At 46.0% G+C, this 14642-nt stretch overlaps 1 protein-coding gene across 4 annotated transcripts in view; it reads right to left on the reverse strand.

Annotated features, from left to right (window-relative positions):
- GALNT10 (polypeptide N-acetylgalactosaminyltransferase 10) overlaps nucleotides 1-14642 on the reverse strand; it is a 223055-nt gene that overhangs the window by 41494 nt on the left and 166919 nt on the right. The window lies entirely within an intron of this gene.

Genomic DNA, 14642 nt, shown 5'->3' on the forward strand with positions numbered 1-14642 from the left:
ACCACCTGTGTGTTGCAAAGGGGGAAACTGAAGTTTAAAGAGGTCCAGTGTTAGTGCCAGACCTGGAACACAGAGAGACCTTCTGTACGAGGGCGTTAGCAGCTGTGGTTTATGTCTGGCTGGGACCCATTCCCTCATTTTCTAGCAACAATACTCTGATTTTCTTTGGGAAACTGCCCCTCCCCTTCTCAGTCCTTCAGACTTGGGTGGGCTTGACTGCATCTCCAAGGGGAAGGAGCATGTGGCTTGGGCCTGACCAATCAGGGCATTCCATTTCTTTGGCCACAGTGATTGGTTCAGGGATGGACATGTGGCCTGAATTGGTCCAAACAATGAATCCTGAGAATTCTTTTTCAGAACTATTGAAAAATGAGGCCCTTTTTTCTTACTAGAGTTGCTAGGTTGGTTGGCCCTAAGTCTGGAGTTGCTTGTGACATCTTTAGCAAAATGAGGTGATGAGAGGTGATGGGAAGATCTGCTGAGACTGAAGTCAACATGTAAAAAGAGAGTGAAAAGATGGAGAGAGACATTATCCTGATAACATTTTGATTCTCCAGATCCCCCTGTGCCTGAAGTAGAGAGACTCCCAGATGTTCTTATTAAACATAACAACCAATTCCTCTTTTTGCTTATTCTAATGTAGGCTGGCTTCTGGCCCATGCCTGGAAAAGCTGTTATAAATAAATCTCAAAGACAGTCTCTTTCTACTAAAAGTGCCAGCCTTAATGTTAGTGTCTCTTGATTTTAATCAGGGTTACGGCCCTTTATGAAAACTCTAGTATGGCTACAAAAAAACCCTATAGTTTATATCCTACTTAATGGTGAAATATTGAATGCTTTTCTACTAAGAGCAGGAGAAAGGCTGTCCACTTTCTCTCCACTTTAGTACTGTTCTAGAATTCCTAGCCAGTGCAACTGGTAAGACAAGGAAATAAAAGGCATAAAGATTGGAAAGAAAAAGGTAGCAGTATTTTTAATTGTAGATGACATGATTGTTTACACAGAAAATCTTAAGAAATCTACAAAGAAACTAGAACAGGAAAACTTTGCAAGATTTCAGGATACAGATCAGCATTTAAAAATCAACTGTATTTCTATAGACTAGCAAATAAGAAAGCTATTTGAAAATACAATTAAAATGGTAAAAATACCATTTATAATTTAACAAAGTGAGTACAAAATATATACTGAAAACTACAAAACACTGTTGAAAGAAATGAACAACCAAAATAAACGGTAAGATAGTCCACGTTCATGGATCAGATGACTTAATGTTGTTAGGATGGCAATACATCCTATGTTGATATACAGATTCAACGTGGTCAAAAAATCACAGATGGCTTCTTTGCAGAAATTGACAATTGACAAGCTGATACTCAACTTTATGGAAATGCAAGGGATCAAGGAATCCAGGACAGCTAAAAAATGTTTTTTTGTTTTTGCTTCTCTCTGAAATATTTGGGTTCTTTTTTTTACTTAATTAATTAATTTATTTATTTATGGCTGAATTGGGTCTTCATTGCTGCGCGCGGGCTTTCTCTAGTTGCAGTGAGCGGGGGCCACTCTTCATGTGCTGTGCGGGCTTCTTGCTGCGGTGGCTTCTCTTGTTGCGGAGCACAGGCTCTAGGTGCACAGGCTTCAGTAGTTGTGGCACATGGGCTTAGTTGCTCGGAGGCATGTGGGATCTTCCCAGACTGGGGATCGAACCCGTGTCCCTGCATTGGCAGGCAGATTCTTAACCACTGAGCCACCAGGGAAGTCCCTAAAAAATGTTTTGATTACTTATACATGAACGTTCATAGCAACAGTATTCACAATAGCCAAATGGTGAAAATAACCCAAATTTCCATCACCTCATAAATAGATAAACAAAGATGGAATATATCCATACAATGGAATATTACTCAGCCAAAAAAGAAATGAAGTACTGATACATGCCACAATGTGGATGAACCTAGAAATCATCATATTAAGTAAAGGAGGCCAGACACAAAAGGTCACATATTATATCATTCCATTTGTATGAAATTCCAGAATAGGTAAATCCAGAGACAGAAAGCAGATCAGTGATTACCATGAACTGGGGTGGAGGGGAATAGGGAGTGACTACTTAATAAGTATGGGGTTTCCTTTTGGGGTGGTAAAAATATTTTGAAACTAGATAGAGGTGATGGTTGCACAACGTTATGAATGTACTAAATGCCAATGAATCGTATACTTTAACATAGTATCGTGTATTTTAACATGGTTAACTTTATGTTATGTGAATTTTACCTCAATTTAAAAAAATGGGTAAAGGACATGAATAGGCACTTCTTGAAAGAAGATATACGAATGGCCAATAAACACATGAAAAGATGCTCAACATCATTAGTCACCAGGGAAATATAAATCAAAATCATAACGAGATACTACTTCACATTCACTAGGATGGCTATAATGAAAAAGTAAGATAATAAGTGTTGACAAGGATGTGGAGAAATAAGAGTTCTCATCACTGTTGGTGGGAATGTAAAATGGTGCAGCTACTTTGGAAAACAGTCTGGCAGTTCCATAAATAGTTGAACACAGTTACCATACAATCCAGCAATTCTACTCCTAGGTGTATATCCAAGAGAAATGAAAATATACGTCCACATGAAAACATGTACACTCATGTTCATAGCAGCAATTTTCATAATATCCCCAAATTGAAAATCAAATCATCCAAATACACATCAACAGATGAATGGATAAATAAAATGTAGTATATCCATACAGTGGAAATACGATTCAGCAATGAAAAAGAATGAGCTTTTGCAATAATATGAACGAGCCTGCTGGGTTAAAGAAGTCAGATAATTCTGCTCTGAATTCACTCCATCTGGAGTTAGAGCTGGAAGGGCCCTCCTAATTCAGGGGCTGTGGCTGAATCACCTGGTGAGCTGGCTGCAAATACAGCTGCTTGGGCATCCTCCCAGGCGACTGTGATTTGGTAAACTGAGGGCAGCATCAGCATCTTTGGTTTTACTTGACCCACAGGTAATTCTGATGTACAGCTAGGCCTGGAAAGCACTGGAGTAGTTCAGTCTCTTCATTTTATAGATAGAAAGCTGAAGTCCAGAGAAGGGAAGGTGCAACAGTTAACAGTAGAGGCAGGGCCCCTTGACTGCTTGATCCAGAACCCACTGAACCTTTTATTTTTCTAACCTGTATAGAAATGAACCATTTTCACTGGTAAGGCAGATTATGACTTACAAAGGAGCTTCACATATTTTATCTCCCTTGATTCATAAAATCATACTCTGCATTACAGTTCTCCCCATTTGACAGATGAGAAAACTGATGCTCAAAGAAGCTAAGAAACTTGCCCAAGGTCATATAGCCAGTAAGTTGCTGGGTTCTCTGTAGAAACATGAGGCTTTCCCCTCTCTAGCTGTGTTTCCCCTATCTCTCATAATCATATACTACTGGCACGATTTTTGCCACTTCTGCCTACGTCACTACGATTTATTTAAGATTTTCTTTTTTAAATCAACTCACTTAAAAAAATATATTTATTTATTTATTTAGGCTGCACTGGGTCTTAGTTGTGGCATGAGGGATCTTTAGTTGCGGCATGTGGACTCTTAGTTGCGGCATGCATGTAGGATCTAGTTCCCCAACCTGGGATCGAACCGGGCCCCCTGCATTGGAGTGCGGAGTCTTACCCACTGGACCACCAGGCAAGTCCCAGCTCACTTTTCTTCAATTATAAATTTAATTTATTTTAAAAGGAAGCGTTAAAAACTATAAATGGAAAATCGGTACCATTTGTGATAAAGAGCTAATAAATTAAAAAACCCAAACAAATAAGAATAAAGCGACGTTACTAGATTTTAGCCAGATCTTCCTGCCTCCCTCTTTGTCAAGAAGGGAGATATGGGCAACCAGCCGAGACTTTCCATCTGAGGGTAATCAGAGGAAATGAAAGAGAGCTGAAAAGAGGAAGCCTTCTCTCCCCATGAGTCAATGTTACTTAATGCAAAGTCTCCGGGCCACCTGAGACCATCTTAGGTACCGCTTAATCACTTTTGTGCTGGCGCACTTGGGGAGACACTGCTCCAGACACTTAAGTCTCCAGAAACTTAAAGAGTGGAGATGAGGTGTGTTTTGTGTTGTATTCTCTGGCACCTTGCAAGTCGGAGCAATTAAAAGATATACAGAGGAAAGATTAACTTCATATACATCCTGAGGCTGGAAGGCTGAAAAATACTCCAGATCGCCTCTTGCTTGCTTGCAAAGATTAATACGGCTTCTCCGGCCCTTTCCCACTTCTCTTTGGAACAGTGGCTCTGTAGAGAGCAGAAATCAATTTGCCCTAATTGAAGGACTAAATCTTTCCAAAAGAGACTTTCTTGGGCAGTGAGACAAGATAGCAAGAGGCATGATCACGCTCCAGATAGGCTGCTGTTCGGGCAGGAACACTATCTTTAAAGAAAAGAAAAAAAAATCCACAGTCATTGTCTTGTGACCAGCGCTTCTTCTTGGCTGGGTTCAACTGGTAGGTCATTAACACGAGGATGAGATAATCTCCTATACCACACACCACTACTCCCAACAGAGGGAGATATATCCCCCTGTCCGGCTCTAATCATTGAGGGCCCTGCTCGGGCACAGCCCCATCGCTAAATCACCCCAAACGCAGATGGCCGCAGTCATTACAGATGGACCAATTAAGGCCTTTTGACAGCTTGTGGCAAAGTCAGCACAATTATTTAGGGGCAATTATGCTCCTCCTGTCCTTATTAGAAAGAACATTTACACAAAATCAAGGCTGTTGCCTTATTTTACCACACTGTCTTCTTGGATGAGGACAGTCCGTAAAGTCATAGAATTTTAGAGGTGGAAGGGGCTTTAGATGAAGGTGATGACGGTTCTGACGATGACAATTACACGGAACAATTCCTGAGGCCCTGCTCGCACACGGAGCTCTCTACTGTATATACATAATCTCTGTCGCCTACACCACCACTACAAATGGGGTACTATGGCCCCCTTTTATACAAAAAGACACCATGAGGCTCAGAGCGGGTGGTGCCCCCCACCCCGAGGTGCACAGTTTATAAATGATGGAGCCAAGGTCTAAAACCCATCCCTGCCTGACTGTTAACAGAGCACCAAACCCCATCTCTGCCTCACTTCCGTCAGACCCTCCACTCTACCCAGAGAGGGACGGCTAGGACCGGAAGTTAAATGTCTTGCCCAGAATCATACAGTGAGTCTGTGGCACGGCGTTTTCCACGCCGGGACTTCCCCCCACCTTCATAAGCCCTAGGGCAGGGATGGCAAACAGGCTTCATGGAAGTGCCTGTGCTCACAGGTGTGTAATGGATAGCTAAAGCAATGTTAAGAAAGACTCTGAGGCTATACCCTGGCTCAGCGTGCAAATGCCAGGGCTGAGAGATGTCTGCCCTGATGCAGCAGGAAGGCAGCTGTCCTAATGCCGCAGACGCATCATTCCCATTGCAGGGGTTGCTCTGATGGCACAGCAATACAGAATTGCTCTTGCCCTTATTATCCCTAATCTCACGAGGCGCCACGGCCATCCAATGGGGGGGGGCGGTGAGGCTGATCCTGAAGGTGAGCCCCCATCAGGGTAAGGCTCTACGCAGGTGTTCAAAGAGCACTTACCATAGTGCTCCCAGGTGGATTCTGGGTGCCCTGCCCAGACCCCTTCAGCATTTTGTTCTCTGCCTGCCTGCCTCCCACCTGCCAGCACCTGCCGCTGCCTGGGGCTCGGCATCCACGTGGTAGACCTCCACTGAGGGCCGTCGTGTGTGTGCACAACCGCCCCGGCTCCCTCGCCCCTCAGGCGGGATAACCCCGAGCACGTGCTCTGTGCTGGCTCCCAGTGGGGTCACCGTGGCTGCCTGCCGTGGTGCCCAGCATAGGCACCCTTCCTGGCTGTCTCCCCTTCCTCTTCTCACTTCCCCACTCTCTTGCTGCTGTTTCCTGAAATCTCCTCTCAAACTAACTCCTTGCACTCAAATCCTGTCTCAGGATCTGCTTCAGGAAACCCAAACCAAGACAGTGTCCGAGTGGCAGTCATGGGTTAGAGGATCTGCAAGGCTGAGGGTGTGATCCCTTGAAGGTGATGACTTTGGATCAGCAACACGATGAAGTTTGGAACCATTACTTCTGTAAATAACGGTCACCATGTGTCTAGTACACTCCCTGCTAGGCATGAACCCAGGCACCCGACACGCATTTACGCATCGCATCTTCACAAACACTCCACGAGGCAGGTTGGTATCCTTGTTTTACTAATGAGGAAACTGGGGCACTGAGAGATTTAATAACTTTGCCCAGGTCTACACAGTAAGTGGCAGGTCTTGGATTTAAACTCAGGCAATCTGGCTCCGGAGTCTGTAGGCTTCTTTGTTAAACTTTTTTTTAAAAAATTAAGAATCATTTCAAACATATTTTTAAAAAAGTAGAATAGGGGCTTCCCTGGCGGCGCAGTGGTTGAGAATCTGCCTGCTAATGCAGGGGACACGGGTTCGAGCCCTGGTCTGGGAAGATCCCACATGCCGCGGAGCAACTGGGCCCGTGAGCCACAGCTACTGAGCCTGCGCATCTGGAGCCTGTGCTCCGCAACAAGAGAGGCCGCGATAGTGAGAGGCCCGCGCACCGCGATGAGGAGTGGCCCCTGCTTGCCACAACTAGAGAAAGCCCTCGCACAGAAACGAAGACCCAACACAGCCAAAAATAAACAAAATAAATAAATTAAAAAAAAAAAAGTGGAATAGAATAACAAAGCCCCAAGGATCCATCACTCAGCTTTGGGAACTGTCACTGCTGGCCTCTCTCGTTTCATCCCCGCCCCTGCCCACTGGATGATATTGGCGCTGATGGAGTTTGTGCCTGTAACCATCGTGCCATTAGAGGGGAAAAGCCAGGGAGGTTAACATGGAAGGATATTACAGCTTCCTCTGGACTAGCTGTCCCTCTCCTAGGAACACACCCAGTGAGTTATCCCAATGTTGGGCTTCCAGTATCTTCTCAGGAAATCCTTGGTGATTATCTCATTGGACTCCCCGCAATCACCAGTTCTGGGCAGGTATCATCAGTTCTGGTGTTACTGGAGGGGAAACTGAGGCTCAGGAAAGGGAAGGCCTTGCCCTAAATCTCTCAGCTACTGAGGTCTGAGTGAGGACCAGAACCCAAGGTCTGTGCTTCCTTGGTCCTCCTTGTATATCCCACCTGAAAATGCACATACTTCCCCGGGAACTGCAGCCTCCCTGGTTCCTGTGTTGAATGGAGCCTTTCCCTCCTGTCTGGTCTGAAGGGCACTTAGGACTCTGAGGATGGTTCTCCCTGGTGGGCTGTGCACCAGGAGTTGCACTCAGAGGAGGTGCTGAGAGTTGAACTGTGTCCTCCCCAAAAGGTATGTTGAAGTCCTAGTACCTAGGAATGTGGTCTTACTTGGAAATAGCATCTTTACAGATGTAATCAAGTTGAGATGAGGTCATACTGATTTAGGGTGGGCCCTAGTCCAATGGCTGGTATCCTTTATAAGAAGAAGAAATTTGGACGCACAAGGAGAAGCCACTGACCACAGAGGCAGAGATTGGAGTGATGCTTCTACACGCCAAGAAACACCAAGCATTGCTAGGGAGAGGCGAGGAGGGATCCTTTCCTAGAACCTGCAGAGAGAGCATGGCCCTGCCGACACCCTGATCTCAGACTTCTAGGCTCCAGGACTGTGAGGGATTAAACTTCTGCTGTTTTAATCTACTGGTTTGTGATGCCTTGTTGCGGCAGCCTGAGGACACTGAGACAGAAGAGAGGTTCTCATACACTGGCATCGAAACAATGACACAGCAAGAACACGGCCCCGGTTCTGGCCACTGCTGTCTCTTGTCTGGACCACTGTGGTCTGTGGCCAACCAAAAGAGCCACGACTGCTGTCCCCGCGTCCACTCTGTCTCTCTTCAGTCTGCACGCGCAGTCCAGGGGGCCTCTTGGAAGAGAAGAGGACTGCACCGTGGCACCCTTCCGCTCTCTTGCTTAAAACCTTTCCACGGCTTCCGTGGCTCTCGGAAGAAGGTCCAAAATCCTTCCCAAGGATGACAAGCTGTGTATGGTGGGTCCTGCCCCCTCTTCAGCCTCATCTTGCCCTTCCCTTCCTTCCTGCCCCCTCCATGTCATCTTCTTTCAGGCGTCCAAAGGCCCCAGGACGACCCACCCCTTCTGCCTCAGAGTCTGTATCCAAGCTGGTCCTTCTGTCTGGGCTGCTGAGGTCTAAGCCTCTTCACATATCCCCCCAGTTAACTCCTGCTCATCCTTCAGATCTTGGTTCACACCTCTGACTCCTCACTAAAGCCTTTCCTGACCTCCCAGACCAGAGCAGGTCCCTAAGGCAGATGGCCACAGAAGCCCTGGACCTTGCCCTTCATGCCGCTCAGCTCGGGTCATGGTTCCATACCCATGGACTGACTTAGTCTGCTTCCCTCCACTCTAGGCTGTAGGAGGGAGAGCTCTGTAACTGCTCTGCTTGCCAGTGTAGCCTTTGTGCCTAGTGGGGGGCCAGAGGCGTCTGCAAATCCCCGCTGAATCCACACGCCTTCCTCCTCCATCGTTTCATTTGATTTGATTTGATGTGATTTCCCTGTGAAGGAAGCAGGTCACGGCTCATCATCCTCACTGCAACATGAGGGACGTCAAGTTCAGAAGACGTTTCTGGTCCAAGGTTACACAGCCAGCCAGGTAAGTGGTGCAGACAGGACTCAAATCCAGTTCAGTCTGTTCAGGAATCTTTGCTCTACTGCTGTGTGTAATCAAATTAATTCCCAAGCAGAGTCCAGAGTTTCAATCTCTGGTGCCATCGAGCCTTGCAGAGACTCCTGCTGAGGGGCACCAAAAATAAAGGCGCTCTGTGTGTCGCCAGAGCTGGCAGGACACCAAGCATATGGGAGAGGGCCCCGTGGATGGGACCGCAAGGGAAGAGGAGGAGGGGGAAGGAGAGGGGAAGGAGAGAGAGGGGGAAGAAGGGGAGGGGGGAAGTAAGGAACAAGTCACAAACCAGACCAATTCCTGTTGGTTCTCTGGCCTTGGGGGTGTTGTCAATAGTGCAGAGGTCGCAGCGGGAGAGGCTGCCTTCTGCACGCTTGGGCTGGCTTCTGGGACTTCTAGGTGTGCTGGGTCTTGTCACGTCTCAGCTCCGCTGGGCTTCTGGCTATTAAAGTGTCATAGCTCATCTGTTTCCAGGATTGATTTATTCACTTGTAAGTCTTAGCCACTGTATTCTAAGGCACTGCCAATCCATTTGGAGGTGGGCAGGGTTCACAACAGCAGGCAAAACCCTTTGTCCTATTTTGATACTCAGGTGCTTCTAGCCAAAGGACAATTGTTAACATGAGGTAGACCCTCTCATCTTTATCGTCACTGTCAGTGTCATGGTTTCTGCTGGGTGCTTACCGTGTGCCTAGGCTCAGTGTTAAGCACTGTTACCTACACACATTGTCTCGTTTCATTCTTACAACAACTCTCTAAGGCAGGCAGTGTGAACTATCTTAGACAAGGGGAAACTGAGGCCTAGAAAAGTTCTATGCCAATCTATGTTCAGACAGCTAGGAGGTGACAGCCAGGAATCAGACCAGGTGTTTCTGGTGCCAAAGCGGGCATTATTAACCATGAAACTACACCACCCCTCGAAGTCCCTGGTCTCTCCATTCTGCCAGGTGGGTACCGGTTTCCAATCCCACAACCTCAACCCTATCTCCTACCCCCTGGGGTGTCCAGGGCTTTCACTTGCTTGGAAAACTTGCAGACAGGTAAATATAAATAGCAGGAAAATTTAAAAGAGAGGTCAGGAAGGAAAGCTATGTTTGCACCAGGATGGGTTTTTGGCAGGGGAAATGTACAGGCATTTAGGCATCATTTATTGTTTGGAAAAGGAAAGCAGACGAGCCCTTCAGGAGACACATCCTTTTTCTGGCCCAGAGTCCTAGGGGGAGTTTCAGAGAGTGGCAGAGCTGAAAGGGGCCTCTGAATTCAGCTAGAAGGCCTTTTCCATTCTCCTTTGACGCGGGTCCTCTTATAACACATTCTAAGGCATTAACAGACACTTTTGATGTGTGTTTTTGAAAAAACAACCATTTCTTTCTTTTTTCCCTTCCCTCTTCCCCTCCTCCCCCACTTCTTGATAATAGCTTTATTGAGATATAATTCACATATCATACAATTTACCCATTTAAAAAGCATACAATTCACTATCAAGGAGCCATTTCTTGCCCTGCTGGAAGTAGTGAACCAACCGTCCCTTAGTGAAGGTCTTTCTGCCAGGGAGAATTCAGTTCAGTTTAGTCAAGAAAGCATTTCCTGCACTCCTGCTGTGTGTCAGGAACTCTGCCGGGCACATTCCTTTCTGTCGATCTAACAGGGTGGTTTTCAAAGTGTGATCCCCAGACCAGGTGCAACAGCATTATCTGGGAACTTATGAGAAATGCCAATTCTTAGGCCTCACTCCAGACTGTCTGAATCAGAGGAGTGGGGCTGTTGATCTGGAATTTAACGAGCTCTCCAAGTGATTCTGACGCGTGTAAACGTTTGAGGGACACTGGTCCAACGTAATGCAGACGGTGACCTCAGAGAAATAAATCTAGGCGATTGTGATCATACAGCTGCCCCCTGCATCTGCGGGTTCTGCATCTGGGGATGCAACCAACCACGGATTGAAAATCTTCAGAAAAAAAATCCAGAATGCTCCAAAAAGCAAAACTTGAATTTGCTGTGTTGTGGCAACTATTTACATAGCATTACATCGTATTAGGTATTATAAGTAATCCAGAGACGATTTAAAGCGTTCGGATGAGCGTAGGTTATATGCAAGTACTACGCCATTTTATATAAGGGACTTGAGCATCCAGGGATTTTGGTATCTGTGAGGGCAGGGTGTGGTGGTGATGGTGCTCGAACCAATCTTCCCATGGATACCAAGGGATGACTATTTTAGGATCTCTAAGTGATTAGAAACAGAACCCCATGTTTCCTGCTAGAATAACAGAAAAACTAAAGCTCTCCAAGGAATCCAAAACTATTTCCTGACCCTAGCAAAACTGTGAAGGGGATGGGTGCCCTCTCATCCTCCTCCTCAGACTCACAGTGGTCCCCACCTGGCCTGGACTCCCCTTCACCTCCCACCAGGACCCTCCTCTCACCTTCAAGTGAGAAAAGATCTGACAGACGAATGCACCTCCTGAGAGGCTCACAGCAAGGCTTCTCAAACCACAGCCCTAAGAATCCCTAGGGGAACTGGTTTTCACACACTTACCTGGGCAGCCTCGGAGATTCTGATTCCCATTTTGTTACGTTCCAGTAACAAAATGCATTTCTGGGGGGAACCTTTGGGAGGAGGAGAGGGGAACCAGTAGGCTGGGCGTTGTGTGGCGGGAGGAGTCAGAGCAAAGCGCATACGTGATGCAAACCCCTCCTCTGCCGCTTCCATCAAGTGTTCAGTAAAGTCTAAAGCCCTCCAGTTTTGCGCACATGGACTCTTCCGGGTGCTCTCCATCCAGAGTGGAAACAGAGTGAGTCCCTGAGCAGAAGCCGGAAGCCAAGGAGACAGCAGACTCGGGTTTACACCTACTAGGCACCAGGAGCTGTCCCAGCTACTTGGCTGGCTCATTCCACACACATCTTTCACTGCCACCCTATGAGGGGTAACCCTATATAACAGATGTAGAAACTGAGACTCAAGAAGGGTCTGTCACCGCCCATGATCACACAACTAGTGGTGCTTTCTCTGAATTCAAGCCCTAATGTGTCTCTTTTCACCATCCCTTACAATCAGTGGCCTCTTGGTCTGATGGCTTAGATTAACTTGTTAGGTTTACAGGCAAACCTCGTTTTACTGCATTTCACTTTACTGAGCTTCGCAGATACTGCGTTTTTTACAAAATTGAAGGTTTGTGGCAACTCTACGTCAAGCAAGTCTGTCGGCGCCGTTTTTCCAACAGCTCACTTCGTGTCTCTGTGTCACATTTTGGTAATTCTTGCAGTATTTCAAACTTTTTCATTTTTCATATTTTTTACTGTGATCTATGAACAGTGATGTTACTACTGTGACTCACTGAAGGCTCAGATGACGGTTAGTATTTTTTAGCAATAACGTACTTTTGAAATTAAGGTACGTACATTGTTTTCTTTAGACACACTGCTATTGTACACCTATTAGACTGCAGTGTAGTATAAACATAACTTTTACATGCACTGGGAAACCAAAAAAATTCATGTGTCTCACTTCTGAACCTGTAATACCTCCGAGATCTGCCTGTATTTCTCTGGCACTTTTCTGAGAATGAATGGGAATTTGACCTCCAACCTAAAGACAAACTGTACACCTTCCCCAAACAGTTGCTTTGAAACCACAAACCCCTCTGTTCCTTGGTATCACATTACAAATTACCCCACTCCTCAGGGCACAGGTATTTGGCCTGAACATGCTTTTGGTGATTTCAAGAATGAATTACACTCCTTCCTCAAGCAATCACATCCACCAGCCAGCTCCCAGAAATAGAAAGCACTTCTCACACAAATTAACTCCTCTCCCCTCTTTCACAGAAGATGAGTAATCTATTAAAAACGAGATGCTATTATCTAAACAGGCAGCCTTATCTCCACTTTTAATTTCAACTAAATGCATTGGTCCCTTTTCAGTGGGTGGGTAGGGCCATAAGTCTGTTTAACAATCAGATGACAAATAAAAACATACCAGAAGCTACCACTATCAAGTTAATTACAGCGTCCCCTGTTTTCTGAAAGCCACTCCCCACCAATCAGCTACAAATGAGAAGACAAGGCTGGGTCCCTTGAACTTGGCCATCCCCACTTTTTCGCCCAGTTGGAGCCCATCCAGGGGAGCAGATTCATGGGCAATTCCAGTTGTGTGTTCTTGGTAGCTGCTCTTAAATTATGTCAGGTTGTCAGGTGCTGGAGAGCAACATGTGTTTCATTTAGGATGCCGGCTTCCATGCCTATCGTTTAAGGTGTTAGTAAAAAAGAAAAAAAAAACTCTCCACTTTAGCAACAGTGTCAGCCTGTCAGTTTCATATTTGTTAAAGGGCAAAAGTATTCCCCTGGGGGAGATTTTCCTGCTCAGTGCACAGGAAGAGAAAGCTGTCCTTACCACCCTCTCTAACTACTGCTCCCTATCCCCCCAAATCCCAACCCAACCTCTGGAAACCTCTGCTTTTTGGAATCCTGAGACCTCATCTGGGCCTCTTCCCTCTCTGCTTCCTAATTGGTTAGCACCAGAGGAGGAACCGTGGTATCTTCAGCTATTCACAGAAACTTCCACATCAGGAACTAACCTGGGCACAGAGGTCATCTTGGCCTCTAATCCCTTACCTCTCCTCCCATCCACACTGTTGCTACAGCACAGGTCTACTGATGTCATCTGGTGACATTTCAGGCCTCCCAGCAATATCCAGAGCTCACCTTTCCAGATCCATCTCCCATCTCAACCCTGCACCCAATCCTCTCTCTGCAGACACCACTTGACTAATTTTCTTGCCTTTGTTCCTTTACTCTTGCAAATCTCACAGCTCAGAGGATTCTTCTCTGCTTCTCTGTCCCAGGGAATCCTATACTTCCCTCCAGGATCAGCTCAAAGTGCTCCTGAATCAGCAATCGTGCAAACGATGCTCTCCTGATGCCACTGAGTATAGCATGTGCTCTGCTTTCCATGCACGTTCGGGTTCAGGACTTGTGCCTCTCTGCCCAGCAGCAAGCTTCTTGAGGGCAGGACTGAGTGTGATTTATTTTCCCATCCCTCACAGCACCTGCCGTGTGGCAGGTGCTAACAGATGTCTGGTGAATGATCCTGGCTTGATATATTCTCCTTGTCATTTGCTGCTTTTATTTTTCAAAATCCATGTCACCACGACATGGCTCAACATGTCACCCAAGGGAAGACATCAAGCATATTCAGGGGGCACTGCCATCTAGGTATTCACTTGTGAGTCTCTAAGCATAGGAGGTAGCATCAGGAAGCAAAAGTCAACTTCACAGCTGATGTTTATCAGTGAACTAACCACTCATGAAATTCCCACTCAAATATCACTCCCCACTTAATGAAAGGGTTTATCTTTGCCCATCATATCCAAGTCTGTTTGTGAGATGGCTGTGTTTCAGATGTGACCATCCTTCAGTATAACACAAACTAATTACAAGGTGCTATAGAGGGAGCAGCAAATGCAAAGGCCCTGAGGCAGGTGGGGGCAGAACCTAAAGCAGTCATTAAAAATGGTTAATGTTTAAGGCCATTTCCTGTAGGTGGACACTTGCACAGAATCCTGTTAGGGCATGCCTCAACAATTCAGACAGACCGCAGGGAAAGAAACACCGCAACTGATACAGGTAGACTTCATTTTTGGATGTAAAGTGTTCTGAATGTTTTATCTTTTTCTTTCTAAAATGGAGAAGTCTTTACTAATTTTTTGTGATCCTAAATATGATGCATTTGTTGTAAAAAAAAGTTTTTTTAACCATCATGGAGGAAGGTAACATCTGAGTGACAAGCCACTCTGGTCTCATCCACTAGAGGTGGACATTCTTAATAGTTTGGTGTACTGCTCACCCAATTTTCCAGTGTTTTTGTGCTTATTTATCTATTTCTT

Source organism: Balaenoptera physalus (assembly GCF_965194825.1).
Source record: "Balaenoptera physalus genome assembly, chromosome: 3".
NCBI lineage: Eukaryota > Metazoa > Chordata > Mammalia > Artiodactyla > Balaenopteridae > Balaenoptera > Balaenoptera physalus.